The 21,008-nt window shown below is 30.1% G+C and overlaps 1 long non-coding RNA gene across 1 annotated transcript; it reads left to right on the top strand.

Moving 5' to 3' along the window:
* The first annotated feature begins 957 nt into the window (after positions 1 to 957).
* LOC147807701 (uncharacterized) lies at positions 958 to 20,350 on the top strand. The gene is made up of 3 exons (XR_015434903.1): positions 958 to 1,089; positions 2,956 to 3,109; positions 18,984 to 20,350. It is a non-coding gene; the product is annotated as an uncharacterized LOC147807701 (long non-coding RNA).
* Positions 20,351 to 21,008: the final 658 nt, after the last annotated feature.

The following is a 21,008-nucleotide window of genomic DNA, read 5'->3' as shown; positions in this document are numbered from 1 at the left end:
ACAGAAAAAAAACTTTTTAATCCTAAATTGGAATTTTTGGGTAGGTAAATTGAAATTTGTATCGTCTTAAGTTGTTAATTTTAGTTAATTTTATTATAAATTACAGTAAAATAGTTTGTTAACGAATATTTTATGTTTTGTTATTTATTTGTTGAATTATTAAAAGACTCGTGAAAAATTTTAAGGTATGCCTTGTAAAAATAGACTGATGAAAACTATAACGATTATTTTAAAACTTAGATAAATTTTAAAGTAACTGAATTAACTGAGCAATTTTTGGAAAACACAGGAAATTAGGTAGTCCTTAGAAAATAACTCTTATTTTCAAATCTGTCAGCTTATAGGCATGTATTAAAGAGTTTATCTCATGCATTTTACAGAAATACTCAAACATAGATTTGTGATTACATCGGTATATGATCTTACAAAGTGCTATTTATTGCGTATATTTTAAGCACATTTATTGCGTATTTCTCAGATACGCATGAAAATAAAACATTTCGATTTGAAATACACTTGATTTAAAAGTCGATTTTTTTTTCTATCTATGTATTGCAGAGTTTATCTTAGAAATTTACTTTGAATACACAAAAATGGTATTCAAAGTAAAATTGATGCTGTGCTAATTAATTCTGTAATTCTTAGTAATTCTTATATAGTATAATTCTTATACAGTATAATTTATTTTGTAGTTCTGTACCTATATTCTGTTATATTTAGTTGCATATTCTATAGATGTTTTATAGTTTTACTAATTAATTCTGTAATTTTTAGAATACGCATGGAAAATTTCCTTTTCCAATACGTTGATTTTAAGTTATAATTCTTAAATGCCTATAATAGAGATTATTTTACATGTTCAGCTGCAATAAATAAATAAAAAAGCAGATGTCAGACGTTGGTTCGTAATGAAATAAAAATTTCTTAACTAAATATGTATTTCTAGGAACATGCATGAAAAAATATTCTTTTGAAAATAACTCTTGCGTAAAAGACAATTTTTATCTGTCTATTTTAGAGTTTGTCTAACAATACACAAAATACAATACTGATGCACTCTGTAAAAATTGCCACCATTTTGGACTTGAGGTATACTAATTTGTATTACAGTACATGTAATCACAGTTTTCATTTTTATACTATTGTAGTTTAATTGCTATTGTATATTTGTCATTATTACTTGCTTTTTTGCTGTTATAGTAGTGTTATAGACTTAGACAAAAACATTTCGTTTAAAAAACAAGCACATTTTTAGTATATATTCGAACTAATTCTTTCAAACAATTGCTATTTCGTCAGGTTTCTATAATTTTTAACACGTTAACTACAGTTCTGTCCTAAAGAACATATTTAGCTCATCTCACCATCAAAAATGGTGGCAAAACTGAACTGACACTAAAACTGATTCAATTATGCACCGACATTGATTGTACCATTGATTCTTTTTATGACATAGGTTATCAATCATTTATGTAATCCACAGAACTTACATGAAAATAATGCCATTCGAAATACACAGGATTTTGAAAAAGCTATTTTTGAATGTCTAGTTTAGAATTTATTTTGTCTTTAACTTTCTAAAATGATCAAAGAGATGATGCTACATAAAATTTATTCTCGATGTAACATAGTTATACCAATTTGTTATTAATTCACTGAACTTGCCTGAAGAAAAGCTATAAAAATAACCTTGAATTAAAAGTCTATTTTTACATGTCTATTTCAGAGTTTATCTTATATATTTGCCTGAAATTCGCGAAAATAGATTCAATATTTGAACACTTCATTTCTCATCGAAAATCGGAAAAGTCTATTTCCATTTATCTTCCAAGCATAATCGAATCACGAAGGAGACTTACTTTTCTTTGGCGGTACTTCATCAAATCTTAGGCCAAATAATGTCTCTTCCGACGTTGAAAAATGCCCACTGAGCCAAACAGCATGTCGGAATAAGTCATTTTCATGCGGAACTTAGTTGATTTATGTCGCAAAGATAAACTAAGCGGGATTTTTACAAAGGTTAAAAATGCTAGGATTCACCTACAGAATTTATTTATATTTTTTTCCTTTATGTCTTTAAACATTTATTTGAGAAGAGTCGTGAAAATGAAGAAAATATGTTTAGATTAAAATTATCCTATATTTATTTTACCGAAAAATACGATGACAGATTTAATATTATAATTTTATAATTAATATTATAATTTTATAATTAATATTATAATTTTATAATTAATATTATAATTTTATAATATTTGATATGATTTAATATTATAATTTTTTATTATGTTAACAAGGTTATCCTCTTTTTTCCGTAACTGTTTTTAAAATATTTATCTGCATTCATATGTGATTGTTTTAAGTGTAAGAAAATTAGGTGTATTCTTCGAAGTTATCCAATTGAGTCATACGCAAATGCGTAGAATCTCTATTTTTTTCATTTTAAAAATATGTGAATGCACTGTGCACACTTAAAAATAAATTGATTGTTAAATAGAAACGTAAGTGCACATTGAAAATAATTTTTTATTATTGTCATCTTTTACACTAAACTCATATATTGTTACTATTATTTATGGCATAAGATATTTTGAATAGAAATCTATAATAAGAAAATGAAGAATTTTTATGTGTGCGTTTCTATCATGACTAAAGAACCGTTTTCGCTATCATTTTCAAATTTAGATGAGCGCTGTTAGGGGAAATTTTAGCCCGCGATCCTAAAAAAACCGTACTAGAATTTCTATTAAGTAATTCTGGAAACACTAGAAAAAATTTATTTTTATCATTGGTTTAGCATTAGCCATTTTTATAAATTAGAGGGTAGACAATTCTGTTTTTTGTACATATTTAAACGATAATCCTAGAGGTCTTTATTAGCTTGCAGCTCTGTTTGTTAAAAAAAAAAAATTTATTGCAGGATTTGAAATAATTAATTATTTTTGATTTTTTCAGCAAAGAAAGTACATTGTACACCTCATCGAATTAGTATTTCTTAAGTTATCAGAAAACACGTGCTTATTTTGCAATAAAAAGAAACTAGGACAAGTGTTTACAAGGTACACACTTTAATAAATTTTAGTGTGTAGATTCCACAATTTGTGCTGTGGTAAGCTAATATTTTTACAAAGCATGTAGTCACATTTTCATTTACTTTTTCACTTTTATAGTTTTATTTATTGATTTATTCATTTTTTGTTTGCATGTTTACAGACATCACATTAGAATCAATTTAATGACCTCATTGAATAAAACATATGGTTTAAAAATCAATCGCAATTTTAGTAATATTGACGTATGTCAGCGTAGCCGATACGTTAGTGTCGTCGTCCTGGAGAGACAAAGATACCGAGTTCGATCCTCAGAGCTCGGAGAAAATGAAAAACTCTATGAATTCAACGTAAACTTTTATGAATTCTTTTATATAATTGTCATTTTGTCAATTGTATATAATTTTTTTCCTGACAACTGCAGTTCTGCATTTTAAAATGTATTAATTTTACCTCTACACCAAAAATAGTGGAAACTATACACCTAAAACTTTTACAGGGCATTTTTTGAAATTTTTGTAGGATTTCGGGAAGTACACTCATGGTTTGAAGGAAGAAAAAAATAATCTTGCCTAGTTGTACTTTGAAGATTTTTAGTAACCTTAAATGGTCGTTTTTTTGATAATTGGTGTCTTAGAACTGCCATTTGACTTCAAAAGGTTAATCATTGAAATGGCTTATTACTAAATCATTATGCCTAGCTGAGAGAAACCATAAAGTGGAAAGTTTGCTAAAGCAACACGTTGATAGCAAAAAACGGTTTGCTATATGAATTTACAAAATTAAGGATGCATATTTAAACTATTATTATATTTATTTTTCAAATTTTTAGAATAACAAATGTGAGAACTGCACATTTGAATTTATTATTCTTTATTATACAATAAAAATTTCAAAACTTTTTCTTTCTTTTTTATAAACTATTTTTTATTTATTTATTTTTTAAAAAATTAATGAAGAATAATGTGGTAAATTAAATATTTTGGGACATAAATATTGCATTGTCATATTATAATTCTTTAAATAACCATGTATATAAATCGCATATTCAAGTTAATATTCCATTTTTTATGCAGATAAAAATGTCTGTGAAGTTTTATATTTACAGTACAGTTTTATAGTACATTTAACTCCGATAAGTTTCAGAAATGATGTTCAATATTCATTGCACTTAATTATTTAAATTTAATAACCAATTGCTTCACTCACTTTAAGAGAGAAATAAATAAAATGCTTATCAACATATACCGATTACAGTTCTTGTACAATCGGTATATGTTCCGTAATATCGGTATATATATCTTACCGGCAAAGTATGAAGTCCGGCATTGTATAGAATGCCAAAAATTAGGAGGCAAAGTATGAAATGATTTATATTTCACACATTGCCTAGCCATTCCATAGAATGCCAAATGAGAAACCGGCAAGGTCTAAAATACATCTCCGATTCCTCAAAATTTCATTCAAAAATGACATATTCAAAACGTCATCCGATTTGATATTAATTTATTCGTGGATATAATTACATTTATTCGATATTTTAATGCTTACAGACGATAGATTAGAAGAAACACCAGTGTTTGAAGTATCGGGCAAATATATACCGGGCAATGGCACCTGACCTTAAAAAAACATCAGTGTAGGGTATACCGGGCAAATGTATACCGGGCAATGGCACTTGACCTTAAAAAAACATCAGCGTAGGGTATACCGGGCAAATCTATACCGGGCAGTGGCACTGAACCTTAAAAAATCATCAGTGTAGTGTATACCGGGCAATGTCACTTGACCTTAAAAAAACATTATTGTAGGGTATACCAGACAAATGTGTAACGGGCAGTGGCACCAGACCTAGTATATATTTCGGACATTTATCAAAGGTCTAGTCATGCTAGGTCTAGTTAAGTGGCATTGCCGGTATACCCTACACTGATGTTTTTTTTAAAGGTCAAGTGCCATTGCCCGGTATACATTTGCCCGATACTCCAAACACGGATGTTTCTTCTAATCTATCGTCAGTAAGTATTAAAATATCGAATAAATGTAATTATATCCACGAATAAATTAATATCAAATCGGATGTAATAAATATTTCGGACATTCACCAAAGCGACTATGTAATTGTCTACATTTACCGGTGAAAGTCAACAACCACCGATTTCGGTCATTCACAGGAACATGCACATCATTTACATAATAACCTCATCAGGACGTTTATTTCATACTTTGCCTAAATAGCATTTGGCATTCTATAGAATGCCTAGGGAAAGTATGTAATACTTCTCACATTGCCTAAAAACATCCGGCATTCTATACAATGCCTAGGCATTCTATGCAATGCCGACGTTTCATATTTTGCCGGTAAAATATACAATGTGAGAAAATTTAGACAACAAATTGTTTTTCAATGAGGTTATTTTGGTTATAAGCTATGTTAGAAATAGTATAGCATTTACTTTATTTCAAGTAAAATTTGCTCATATTAAAATATCATTATAAAATGTATCTAATACATAAAATTGCTAATAATTATTAATTTTAAAATAGATGATAACATTAGATGATAACATTATTTACGCAAACATTTAGTCTTTGGATGTGGGGATTTCAAACCTGAAATTATTTTAGGTCCTAAAGCTACAGGCTTTTTCAAAATACCATTTTTAACCTGTTTTTTCGTCGAAATGAACAAGTATAAAAACATTATACATAACAAAGGGTCGCGTAAATGCTCATAGTGTCATTTTTTAGTAAACAAAATATTGAAGTCTTAATTTTTGGAATAACGACCGCTCTGTTTTTTTTTCTTCTCGAACAAAGTAAGCAATACTGAAGTCCTTGTATTTTCATATACGATGCATAAAAGTATCATATCTTTGAATATTTGCATTCTTAAAATGTATGTGGAAATGTACAATTTTAAATGAAAAAATTGAAAGTTATATGGAAGAAGAATACTATTTATGGGTGAAGAATTTTCATCAAGAAATTTGAACATAACTTTATTGAACTAAACTGACAAAGAGTTCGAAAAACTATTAGTTTTTTAACATTATTTGAGTGTAAAGTAGGTCTGCAAACAGCTAATTGTGTGTTAAATTAGTAATATTGAGTTAAATTTTTATCTTGTTTGCATAACTGTAGTTTTTTTAATTCATATTATTTTTATCTATTGATTGTATACTAAGATTACAAATTTTATTCTTTTCATTTTAATTGTGCTTCTGTCATAGGGAAAGTATTGCAAATAACTAATAATTTTGTAAATTTTTTTGCTGGTCATTTAAATTTTTCAGGGAGGGGAGTGTAACATGAAAAGCTTCAACTAATCTTTTTCTGTTATTCCTAAATCTAAATATTTTCTTAAGTTATACTGAACTAAACGCGCTTTCTTACTCTTTAAAATTCCCATCCTGTCTTTTAATCTGTTTTTGGATTCAAATTATGCATTAATTAACACTTTATAGTTTTCTCTCTAACTAACTCGTGAGAAAGACCTTTTCCCTCGGTTTATTTAATAGATCAATTATAATTATTAATGCTTCCTTTTTTCCATGAGACTTAAATGACAATGATAGATTGTCAAAACGACAGATTGAGAAGATTTTAACTACTTTCCCAAGGATAAAATATCAAGCACGCAGAATTTGGAGCCCGTTGTGAAGCTCTGTCACCTATTTAAAATGACTTAAATAAACATCATTTTCCTTCTAACTCATTGCCTGCATTCCTGAACATTCGACGATGGCAGCTATCATTATCTATATATATATATATAATTTACATTTAGTGAAAGATTTGACATTGACTTAAACATTTATTAAACATGAATAAAATTTTTATAAATATAGGAACATGCATTAATAAACTAATATGACTCATATGATCATATGAATGGAATGTTTATGAATTTATATATATTAAGGGATCAAATGAATACTATAACTAATTACTAACTGTTAAGTTACATGGTAATAAAAATAGTTTACATTTAAAGAAACACGGTGAAACATTTACTTTCTAACTACAATTCAAATTTTTGCAAATATATGTGTATATATATTTACAAACAGCTATGAAATAAATGATAATTTCCAAAATATAAAAGTTTTAATTTTTTTACAATACTTTGATCTATATTCCGAGCCAACTGACTTTAAGAATATGTTTTTAAAATTTTTTATTGGCAAAAATAAGCTCGGAAAAAAATGTTGAGTATTCAAAAGTCTATTCGGCATTCCTTTATCATCGAAGATCAGTCCCGACACGCAATCGTGCTTTTTTTATACATCAATCATTGTTTAAATACATGGTAACACTTTCGCAAGAAAATATAAAGTAAGTATAAAGAAAAACTGTCTTCTCAATAGTCTTTTACAGTTTCTAGCTGAGAGAAATTAATTTTTAATCTAAAAAGTTTCCTGAGCGAAAAAGTTCTAAAAGAAATATAATTTTTTTAGCCTATTTGGATTTTTTATGGTCTTGATTTAAACAGGTGACTAAACTTGTTTTCAAATCTTTAATGTTTGTAAATTTGAAGTAAATGAAAAATTTATATAAATTTAGGTATTTATTTTTTGATATCATGTTTATTTTAAAATATATCTCAAATACATTCATAGACCGTTCTCCTAAGTTTTATAAGAACATCACATTGGTTATTAATAAAAAGAGATTATTTTTAAATTTATAAATAAATAAATATGCATATTTTACGTTGTATTTTTCGATATGTTTTAAATTATTTGGATGTTTGATATTGAAATTTATGGGATTCAAATCTTTTTGTGCTGTCAAGCGGACTCATTGAAGAAACTGGCAGTTGCGGAAGTGCCTCAATTTTGAAAAATGATTTATTAACAATAGCCTCAAAAGTTTCCAATTTATGTAGAAATTAAGCAATATATATTTATTGACTATACATTATTATTATATGACAAAAAATCGAACAAAATTATCAAATTATTAGAAGAAAATTAGAGTGTATACTTATATTAGAGTGTATATAGGGAAAACTCAAGCAGCATAAGATTATTTTTTATGAACACTCATAGAAAACAAGTAAATTAACAACAAATTAAGCAAGTAAATTTTATTTTATGATAGGAGTTTATTTTAAGACATTTTAGCGTTCTGTGAAAATTAAGAATTGGGCAAAAAGGTTTTCTGTCATCTGATGTTTCAGCAAGTCTCTAAGTATAAAACAATAAGTAATTTAAAAGCGTTTCTTATGTAATTAAATCTTTATAAATTGATTCAATCTTTCCTTATAAGTTTATTTAAGCTATTTTTGTAAACATGAAATATGCATATTTCATTGCAATCTATGAAATATCTAATGAAATTTAGTTTAACGTTCGAAGATATTTTACCATTTCCCCACATTTATTTCCTATTTGTATAATATGTTACACAAAATATGTAACTGAAGCTTTTCCCTAACAACAAAAAACTCATTCAGGCAAAATAGTGTACCACACAAAAGTAATATCATTCGTTTAATCTTTCAATAAGCCTAAGAGCATAATCTCCAACTTCCAAGCATTCCCTCATGCCCTATTCCCTCATGCTGTCATTTTCAAGTGAAAGGATTGATATAGCATTATTTCTAGAATAGTAGAGATTCATGGAGAAATTTATGTTATAAACTCAGTTTGGAAATTGCAACTTGTCCTGATGGACGTTAATTTTGGACGGCGGTATTCAAATGGTTTACTACAGCCGTTCAATTTCGATTTACGTAGTTGATGTGTTTGACAGCTAACAGGGCGATGAAGTCCTTGAAGTTCACTTATGATATTAAACGTTTGAAGCTGCGGGTAAATTAACTAAATAATTTCTAGAATCAGTACATACGTAATGTTTTACCTTAGGACTTTAAAATAAATTACAAATATTTAAGATATACGAGAAGGTTTATTTAATTATCAATATGAGATATTTCCCAGAAAATCTGTTATTTGACATCATACGTTTTCGATCTTAAAATTAAATTTAAAATAAATTTTATAATTAATTAAAATTAAATTTGGACTTGAAATATTTTATTCAGTAATTAATTAGTATATTTGATGTCACCCTTTCAAACCTTTAAGATTGAGTCCTAAGACTTGAAAATCCGTTCATTAGATCAATAGTTATTCTGGGGGTCCGTTTTTTTATTTTGCGCACTGCTCATGCTGTCTTAAATGCTCTCATGAAATTTTAAGCAAAAATTCTGAGGCCTAAAAACAACGTGAGTAATCCTTTGTGACAAAATTGATATTCACAACCAGTGGCGTACGCAGAATTTTTTCAAGGGGGGGGGGGGTTCATAATTTTCAGAAATTACTAAAAGAAATTCGAGTATGTAATAAACCACTATTACTTCCTTAATTTAGACAGCTAGACAATTTTGACTTTTTATTTAGACAACATTGTTTAGTTAAATTTTGTTTTTATTTTTTAAGTTTAAGAATATAATTTTTTTTATAATAAGAGGTAAAATATTTTATTTTTATTAAAAAGTAGGAATAAATCAAGCCAGAAAAAACTACTCATACTGTAACAGCTATCTAAATAATAACCATATAAATGTGAATATTCCATAGAAAACCAATGAATTTAACTAAAAAATGACTTACCAACAAATAGGGAATTAAACCAGTATACAAACACGCTAAAAATTTATTGATTTATACTGTAATATCCAAACGACGGGGTATTTTTGCAAGTTCGTTTAAAATGTCTTCGACAGCTGGGGTAAATTTTCTATGAATGCTTAAGAGTGACAATCCATTCATTCTATTATTTCCTGTTGAGTTGCATAAATAAGTCTTCAAACGGCTCAAAGTCGAAAAGGATCTTTCGTTTGCACTCGTTGAAACAGGTAGAACGACCAATATTTTTAGGAGTTTGAAAATGTTTGGTGTTATATCTTTATTGCACATTCCAAGAGCATCCGCCTCAGTTTTTGGAACACTACCTCCGTCTTCACTAATCCTTTTTAATCTTTTATACCAGAATTTTAGTTCAGACTTAAGGCTTTCTTTACAGGTATCCAAATCTCCAGCGTAAAATTCCACTAATGCTTCAACAGCCTTTATGTTTGAAGGTTGGCAAATGAAAGGATCGGCAGGTAGAAGACACTGAAATCCTTTCAAAATATCACGATGCGATACAAATCTTAAGTTTAATTGTGTTATAAAGTTTTCTATAAATGGAATAAAAACACTAACTCTGAAATATGTTTCCGGTGTCGATGAGGGAAAATTATCGCAATTTTTCTGTCTTCCTGTTATTCTAGGGATTTGCATGGAAGTGGAAGATCCAATGCTTGTTAGCATAAGAGAAGAAGAGCTGAATATTTCAGAGAATGTTTCAGTGGCATTTTCACGCAATAATTTTAGATCTTTAATGACATCTTCTGCAAGATTCACTGCATCTGTCAAATCTATGCTTGTTTTTTGTAGGTATCTACAGAGATAGATTGTTATGGTGAAAACTTCGTAAATGCACAAAAGAGATATTACGAACTGGCAATTAGATACTGTGCACAGTAAAGAATTAGCCTGGGTAGCTGATTCCTTATCCTTCCATTCTGATATTTTTTGTAGTGTTTCGGCGATAGGCTCGAAAAGTTCCACCACAGCGGTTACTGAGTTATATCTTTCCATCCAACGGGTTGCACATAGCTGTTTAATTTTCTCCCTCTTAGAGCTGGTTTCCATCTCCTCCATTGCTGAAGATAGGACATACTGTCTTTTTGGCGTATTTAAAAAGTCGTATAATGTTTTAATTGTCCCTAAGCAATTTCTAATGCCAGTTATTTCGCATGCATTTGATACAGCCAAATTAAGGCTATGAGCAGAGCAATGTACATAGAGTGCTGATGGGACAATACTTTTTACGTGGGCTTGTACACCATTAATTTTTCCACTCATTGATGCAGCACCATCGTACCCCTGTCCACGAAATTTTTTTATATCAACTTTCATAGACTGTAATTGGTCTAATATTGTTGTTGCTATTGCTTTTCCGGTTAAGTCATGCACCGGAATGAATTGCAAAAACTGCTCGGTGATGTTAAAATTTTCTTTATCGACATATCGAACGCATAACGATAATTGCTCTATACCTGCAATATCAGTTGTTTCATCTGCAAGAATGGAAAAGCAAGTTGCATCATTAATCTTGCTGACTAGTTTTTGCAGGATTAAAATATTGCAAACCTCAATAACTTCGTTCTGAAATCGAGGGCTGGTATACTGAGCATTTTTTCTGCTTGACTCTAAAATGTTCTTAAGAGTCGAATCGTTCTTACTCCGGAAACGAAGCAATGCCCGAAAATTTCCGTCGTTCTCTTCACCTGGTTGTTCAGCAATTATTCCCGAACCCTTATGTCCTCTTAGAGCGAGACCTTGATTTCCACAAAATAGGATGGTTTCAATGATTGGAGTAATGTTTTTTCTATTTTCGAATTTTCTTCTGCTTGCAGCACTGTCAACTTGTTCATCCACAGGTTTCATCTTTCCAAGTAAAATATCATTTAATGTCCTAGCAATTTCGATCGATTTTTTGTGATAAAGACATTTCTCGTGTTCAGAAAATCGCTCTACAGCATTTTTCCAGTTGTCAAATTTTACATTGCACAGTTGGCCTGAAGATTGCTTTCCAGAACCGGCACCACTTGGGGCGAAAAGTACACAAAATTTGCAAAAAGCACCACCCTTAACCTCTGAATATGCAAGCCATTTCCAGCGATGAAGCCATTTGTACTGAAATTTCAATTTTCTTTTTCCTTTTTCAGGAAAAACAAATGCTGGATTGGGTTCCCAAACATTTTTAAGTATATCAGTTTTTTATCCTAGCATGTATTATCTTCTGAAAAAAGTCCAATGTCATATGGGTGGGAAGTAACACTTTGAGAGCCGCTTTCATCAGATTCTGTTACGCTAGAAACGTTTTCTTCAATGGAAGTATCACATTTCTGTTCAACAGAAAAACTTACATTGGTACTAGATGCTGTCACCTCACTAATTTCAGGTCGTGATTTTTTCTCAAAGTAATTAAAAATTGTTAAATTCTTGCGTTTAGACATCCTAAAGGTCCAAGAACAGCAAAAATATATACATATATATTGGCACAGAAATATCCACTAAGCTACGATCTCAAAGTTTCGAGCTGGAATGAATAACTTCAACGAGCACAGAGTCTCCAAAACAAAACAGATTTAGAAACAAGCTCCGAAGGACAAGCGGCAGAGATAACTCTTAGTCTGACTAAAATCGAAAATAAATGTAACCCCCTTTCATATAATTTTTTTAACCGCATCTGCAAAATTCTCAAAGACGACAGAACGTCTAGTATTCCAGACCTCGCGAATGCAAGCCAGTCTCGAAAACTATCGCGACTGGCAAGACAGAAAGGAACCAGTGATCGGGGCTCGCCCGTAACAGTATCATGTGAATTTGGTTTCAGAAATACAACCCTATTATAGTAAATGTTTTATCAGTATTCTGAGAAATACCGTGAGAAAAAAAAGTAGGCATAAGGCAAATAAAAATATATAGTCTTAAAAAATAATAACCCGCATAAATTCAACTAAAATTTTTATTTTTGTCTTCTGTATTATTTTGTAAATTCACTTTGTCTGAGCTCAAGGGGGGGGGGTTAAACCCCTAACCCCCCCCCTTGCGTACGCCCCTGTTCACAACAGAAAACAACATTTAATTATCACCAATAGCAAGAAACCCTAAACTCGCGTACGGTAAACTCGCGCCCTCATCAGTGAAAAAAATGTCAGGTAAAGCCAAAGTAGAACAAATGTGAAAGCAGGGGGAATATAAATTGACATAGGTTATACGTCACGCTAATTGACTAAATATACAGGTAAAGGGTGACTTTATTAAATTGACAGTTATAAAAATAATATAATTAATTAGTATCATAAATATATTATTTGATGAAAGAAATAATTAAAAAAGAAAAAAAAATCATTTTCATATACACTGGTTATCATAAATTAAGGAAAATTCACAAAAATCGCGATAACTCAAGAAATTACACATGGAATTTTATGAAACTTACCCACAATATACAACACATAGTAAGGTATTAAACAACATAAAAAGAAATTATCAGACATTAATAGTAGTATAGAAATTAGCACATGTATAAAATAAACAAATTGGAAGTATCGGTTTGCAATAGAAAAAGTACCTTTAATATGGAATATGATTGCCTCTAGAAGCAATACAGCACAAACAGCGATGTGTGATGCTTTCAATTATGCGGTCTATCAGTTCAATAGGAAGTGAGAGCCATTGCTCTTGTAAAGCAGTTGCAAGCGTGGCAAGGGTCTGAGGGGGCGGATTGATGGCAGATACACGCCTCCCTAGAGCATCCCAAACGTGCTCGATAGGATTCAAGTCCGGGGATCGAGCTGGCCACTCCATGCGAGTAATTGTTTCCTGTTGAAGATAATCATCAACAATGCGAGCTCTGTGTGGTCTTGCATTATCGTCCTGTAACAGGAAGCAATCACCAATTGCCCCGGCATATGGGCGCACATAAGCATCAAGGATGTTGTCTCGATAAACCTGAGCATTCACGGTTCCCCTTGGAAAGACATGGAGGTATGTGCGCCCTCCTAAGGATATGCCTCCCCAAACACAGACACTGCCTCTTCCGTATGCATCTCTTTCACGGATGTTTGATGGATGATAACGGGTCCCAGGTTCTCTCCATATCAAATAACGTCTACTGTCACTTTCTAGACTAAACCTGGACTCATCCGTAAAGAGAACAGGCCTCCATTGATCTGACGTCCAGTGGACATGTTGTCGGGCCCACTGCAAACGGTCTCTCCTATGGCGTGATGTGAGCGGCACGCAAATGGCTGGTCGTCTCGCATACAGACCACCTTCGTGGAGCCTTCTGCGCACAGTTGACGTTGACACCAACCTTCCGGTGGCTGCAGCAAGAGAGGATCTAAGATGTGTCGGAGTAGCGGTTCTATTCCTGCGTGCACTTAATGTCAAATATCGGTCATCGGCACTGGTCGTAACAGTTGGCCGTCCTTGACTGAACCTCCTAGATGCCGAATCTGTGGTTTGAAATTGCCTCCAAAGTCTATGAACCACAGATGGACTCACATTTAGCCATCTGGCCACTTCTGATTGACTCTGCCCTGCCTCTAGTCTCCCGATGGCTCTCCATCGTAGTTCTTCAGGCAAATGATGCCTAGAGGTCATTATTACGAATTGGCTATCTCAGATTTTCAATGTCGCAATCACAGTAAAATTTGTGTGCTTTCTCTCAAACTTGGACTTTTATGCTCCAGGCAGATGACGTAAGCCGAGTGCAGCGCCACTAATTTGCATATTGCAATTTTACTCAGCTACTCTTAGTGGACAACATATGCAAATTTTGCACGGTTTGGCTTACTTTTGAAAGAGTTATCGCTATTTTTGTGATTTTTCCTTAATTTATGATAACCAGTGTATATGAAAAATATGGTACAGCAGTAAAATATAAGAACAATAATTCTTTGTAATGATGTAGAAGCTCTCCTAAAAATCCAGGTCAATGCATGAAATACATCTATGAATGGTATCAGGTGAGAAAAATCGAAAATAAAGACTTCTGTCCAGTAGTGTTTTGCGATAGATGAATGGTGGAGCTTGTGTAAGTAAAATTATTATTTTTTTACACAAAATGGAACGACATTATACAGCAAACAAGTTTAAATGAATTCCCTTTTCAGTTTTTTGTACAAGCTTTTGTCTTTTCCCAAGACTAGCGCCATCCAAATATTCGCATTTGCAGAAATATCGCTCTTTTTTCTTTATAACACTTCAAAATTAGTTCAATTTGTGCATTTTACCTCATTTAGGTTTGATAGCATGTACCCTCTTGCAAAATAATCCAATAAATTGAAGTAGAGTATGCTTGAAGTCATTCATCTCTTGACAGAAAATCATCAGATCATCTGAATTATCTCTGAATCAATGTTAGACAAAGTTCGCAGCATGCGTCGGAGCATCGTTTTGCATCATCTTTGTCGAGTATTGTAATAGTATTCCTAACCGTAAGGAGCTTGAAACTGAGGCAAAATAATCACTGAAACCTATTTTCACCCGAACTTAAGTACAAATTGTAACACTTTTTTCAAGAAAAAGCAGCTAAAAATATCTTTAATTTGAGAGGAACCTCAAAACTATTATTGAAGATGTGATTTGTAATATAATTATCGAGTGGAATGCTTTCAATTGATGTTTACCTCAATCGATCATTTTGAGATTAAGGAGGTTGCTCTGGAACAAAATATTTTACATTGGAGAAGACAAACTCCAGCATACCATGATTGAATTATATAATTCCTTTCCATCCTGTTCTTTTTCATAGCAAACAATATTCTGTACATTTTGGGTTTACAACAGCGTTATAACAATTTCCATAAGCTTTTAATGCTTATAAAAATATTATGTTCTAAATTATTTGACTGCAGAATTTGTTTTCACACGCTAGGATGAAGATATTGTATGAGAATTTATAGAAAGCCCTGTATGTCTCAGATATCATATAAATATTTTTTATTTTGGTGAGGAATTGTTATTTTTTTTGGAATTTCGATAAATTTTATGTTCACATCAGTAACGTAATGTCTGTTTATTATACACAACCTCTCATTAACTTCAGAATTTTATTCAATTATTTGAAGAAATACATAAAGTTTTAAACTATAAAATAAAGTTCTGTAGTTCTGGAGATTGGTGAGTTAAAGAGAGCAGTGGTTGGAGCTCTAAAAAAACAGAGCTATTCCAGCTATACTGCAAGAAATTATGGATTAATTTACGATACGTAATACTGGCACTTTGGGTGCATCTTCCATAAAGTCCATTTTACCGTAAAACTAATTTTCGCAGCAAAATATTAGACTGGAATTTTTACAGTAATATTTATTTGATTACAGTGATTTAGGGATTTCACGGTAATTATTACTGCAAAAATAACAATATATCCGATTTTTTTGTTCCGCAACAAGTTCCAACAAAAATGGATTTTACGGTAATGAGTATCAGCATACTGAGTGCCAGTACGTTTTACCACATTTTGATAAAGAATTTTTTTACAATGTTAGTTTTAGTGCAGCTAGTTCTATTCCCCCATTCTGAATAATATGTCGCTTAAATACATACTTTCATGATTAAAATAGTTCCTCTTATCCGTACGCTGCTAAGCAAGTGTGTATTTGTCAATAAATTTCATCATTGATGATCAAATTAAATGCATCTGAAAATAAGTTTAAAATTGTTTAAATGAATATTTAAATAAAAATCCTGGAAACTACCTTTTTAAATCTTATAATTCTCAATAGGTAACCTAACTCCTAAATTAATTAGAAATTTGTTATGAAATGTTGTTAAAGTACCGGCAACTTTAACGCCGGTGCTTTTTACTGTAATTTGTTATTCACAATGTAGCTTATTTCGAACTAAAACAAGACTGTTTTTTCAATGCTACCAGTTGAACTACTTTAAATAAACATTTACCTCATTTCTAAATGTCTAAAGAAACTATCATTAACTTAAAGATAAGTTTTATTTTTTTTAAAAAAAATTACAATGTCAATAAATAGGAAAACACTCTCGTGTATTGTTAAAATCTTACATCTTCCAATAAAACAGCTAATATTCACTCGATAAATGAGGTAAAGATACAACTATGTACAACATGAAGTGGTACATCCCGTGGCAGAGGTATTTATTTGACTACTTACTAGATTATATAATTAGGGAAAAAAGCTTAGAGCAATAAGAAGCAATGTTATGAATGAAGTTCAATTTACATATTTTAGGAAACATAGTCCATTAGTAAAATGCTATAATGCACTCAAGAAAATATTTATCACTTTTAAACATTTTGTCCTTAAAAATGATATCGTTTTCTGTAATTAATTTTTTATTATTTTTGAGTCAGGATTTTATCAGAATTAAATTAGTTAAGTGAAATCGCATACAGAGCAAAGCTTTTCTCTGTTTTTAAACTTGTTCTTATTCACAATATCTTTTTCGAATGAATGTTTCATCATTAGATTAAAATTTTTTTCAACCCACCTACTTAAAGTAAAATATGTCATGATATGTTACTATAATATCTTTCAAATTATCAGCATCGCGGGCATACGTTTCCAAGTTGACCAAAATTATAATGTAAATTAATCATTTTTGAACTTGACTACTTAATATTGCACGTCGAAAAAAATTCCGGTTAAATTACCGTATTGTATGGTATTGCCGTTTTGGTTAAATTAAAAAAGACATAATTCTGGATAATTAAGAAATATATACGGTACTTAAACCATTTACTTGGTAATTATAGCGTTCAGATGGTAATGTTCACCGGAAATTCTAGTTTTAATAATTGTAGTTCTTACTATCACACATTTAGTAAAAAAACTGTAAAGTGAATTTAACCGAATAAATGGTTCTTACTGCTTTTTATGCCATACTCAATGATATCGTGATGAAATAACCAAATTTTATCACATTTAATCGAATTTTATCACACATTGTAAGAAATATTTTATTGTTAAATTTATCAAGATCATGAGAAGAGCGCTTCTGCAAAAAGTATAGAGATTTTTGCTATCCCCATAGAGACAGAAACACGTTAAATTTTACTATGTTCTTGTAGTCCTTTTTTTCTCAGAACAATTATCATTATAAGCCTTTCTAACTTCTATCTCCCACTAGTGAGTAATTATTTACCGACCATATGGAAAATAATATTCATATAGGAATATATTCATTTAGAAAATCAGTAATCAACGTGGTGTATAATATGAATTATAGGGTATATAATATATTAAGTAAGAATTTTTGTACCTACAATTTTTTTTTAAGTGAATGCAATGCATGTCATGATGTGTCACTACGGTGGCGACTATATAAAACTTCGTAACTCCCTTTGAACTGGGGTGTACAACATTAAAAGCATTCTACTACGAACCTACGCGTGCGTAATTGTTAATTTTACCGAAATCTTTATCAAATCGCTTCAATATAAATTACTGAATTTCTTAGAGTTTCCACAGAGCCAGGAACACGGTAAATTTTATAATATTCTGTTAATTTTGACTGTATTTTTTTCTCAGTGTAAGGATCAATAAAATTATGACTCAATTTTACGTTTTATTTTAATTCTTTTTACTATTTGCCCAAAATTATGGTTTAAGGTTGACCAGGTATTCAGAAAAAAAGCTTGTAAGATTTATAAAAACTTTAATAATTTTTATGCTTAGGCAATTCGTAGAAAGCACATTTAAAAAAATTTTAGATCGTTATTTAAGATGCGTGGATTTTAGTTTATTTTCAAAAATAAATAAGGACAAAAAAAATAACTCCTCTTTAAAAGCAATACTTTTTTAAAAACAGATAACACGTCTTAACTTTTCAGATTTTTTTTTTCTGAAACTAAAATGGCTTCGTTTATTGGCTTTTGCTCGAAGTTATCGTTTCTTCTTGAAGTTATCGAAAAAGATTTGCGAAAGACAACGTAGACTAAAAAGAGTTTTACATCTATTTTGAGTTTAAATTGTACGAAAACGATGAAGTGTAGTTAGTATATTCCGAATTTACCATGCCCTTACATGATTTTGAAATCGGAAATATTTAAGAAAATCAATCGAGAATTATTGAGTAAACATTACAAAGACTACTGAGTAGTTTAAGTAAGAAAATGACGAAGAATGTTTTCAAGATGATTGCGAAGAATTTAATGATAAGTCGATTAGTATTTTAAAGTGTTTATGGGGAAAATTTAATTTCACCTGCTGTTCACCTTTTAATACAGTGGAAAATGATAACAAACATTTTCTAACTTAAAATTTTATTTTTAAATATGTTTTGCTGTCCACCAGAAAGTATCTAGTTCTTTCTTTCTTTTCAGGTGTTTTGACAACTATTTTATCAATGTAGGGAGCACACTGATTATTGGGAAGTACTCATATGATAATTTCAAAGCACATATACAGATGTCAAATTTAGAAATGCTATAGATTGCTGCAAAAAATGTTAATTTTTTTAACTAAGATAAATATATTTATTATGAAACTGCTTTTAAAATTGTTTTGGCATTTTCTCCAGCATTTATGAATATTGATTACTTATCAAGAGAGAAAGAAGTATGATTGCAAAATTTATAGAAAATATAAATTATTGGAATTTTCAGATGAAAGAAATACTACATCAAATTTATTCTGCTCATTAATATTTTGATGAAATTTGATTATTATTATTATTTATAATTTCGTTGGCATATTATTCGAATGATTAAAATGAACATCCTGATTTTGACTTAAATTGTTGTACTGATTTCGAAACTACTATAATTTTTTCCCCTAAAATTTCAAATTTGTTTATCAGGCACGTATAAACACGAGTTATTAGAATATTGAAATAACAATTGTAATCATAATAAATTTGAAATTTATCGAATCAACAAAATATCCATTAAACAAGATGACCGATTCAGCCACATGGCTCATATGTGTAATTCACGGCAACATACCATATTTGCCATTAAAAGTGTGACTCATTAAAATACTAAAAGTAGTTAGGTAAATGAACTTTTGAAATCTAGACTAGCTTTTAATGATGTGCGAAGGAAATTGCTTCTGGAATACTTTTTTCAAACAGATTCAACTAAAACCTAATCGTAAATGTTAGTAAAGCATTTTTATGTACATTTTTATATTACATTTTTATAATCCTCATCGATGAAGTTTATTTATCGATTCTTATTTTTTTTCAAATAATGATAATGTAGATTAATATTTTACCCATGTACAGAATAAGTACCGTACGAGTTTTAAATGATTTCCAATAAAGAATTTTTTTAACTAATTTTTTATTTGCTTTATTTCCTTACATTGCAAAAAATGATTTATCAAAATAGAGTAAAAATATGTCAAAATAACTTATATGGTCAGATTTGATAATAAATATGGTCAAATATTGATTAATAAATATGGTCAAATTTGAAAACCCAATGTATTCACTATTGAGTATAATGACATTCTCAAAATGCTCAATACATGCAAGGCAAATAAAATTCTAATATAATTACCATACTGTATAATTACGACATTTCTGGCAAAAAAACAAAATTCTCGTTAATAAAGCCAAAATATACAGCATTTAAACTATAAATTTGGTAATTTTTCTTCTCATACAGTAACATTTTACCAAAAATGCTGGTTTATTAAAATTATAATTCTTATTACCACACTTTTACTGAAACATACAAAACTGAAAGTTGAGTTTAACCGGATAAATGGCTTTTATGCTATGCTCTAATGTATCATGGTAAAAATATCAAATTTTACCACATTTACTAATTTTTATCGTATATTACAAAACTATATCTTATTGTTCATTTTACCAAATAAAAGCGTTTCCTTAAAACTCGACGGGTGTTTTGATGTTTCCAATGAGACAGAATCACAGTATATTTTATCACATTTTGATTGGTTTGAACTTACATTTTTTTCTCTGCATGTTTTTTTAAAATTCGACACCTATATTTTGGCTCATTTTTCCCAAACTTGAGTCTCAATCCTTTTTTTACGGTGTAGCATTTAACCAAAAAAAGAAATTCATTATTTATATACCATTGTTAAAAATAGTTCTAAAACAGAGTATTTAAAGAAAAATAATGCTTTACGTTCCGGAATATAATTATTTTTTTCCACAATAAAATATTTGATATTATGGGCTCATATAAAGATTTTGCTTTTATCTACTCTATTGATTGAATAAATAGGGCTCCGACTTATTTCCGAAAAAAAAATATTTTCGCTCTAACATAAATGTAAACTCTAAAAATTGCCCTGATTACTTATTGTTTTATCTAAAAGATAAACTATTTAGATTTAAAATAACTATTGAACCGAAAAATATATGTTCTATAATT

Source organism: Parasteatoda tepidariorum, chromosome 6 (assembly GCF_982258835.1).
Source record: "Parasteatoda tepidariorum strain Cologne lab strain chromosome 6, Ptep-v5.0, whole genome shotgun sequence".
Classification (NCBI taxonomy): domain Eukaryota; kingdom Metazoa; phylum Arthropoda; class Arachnida; order Araneae; family Theridiidae; genus Parasteatoda; species Parasteatoda tepidariorum.
This window is presented reverse-complemented; position numbering and strand designations above follow the sequence as displayed.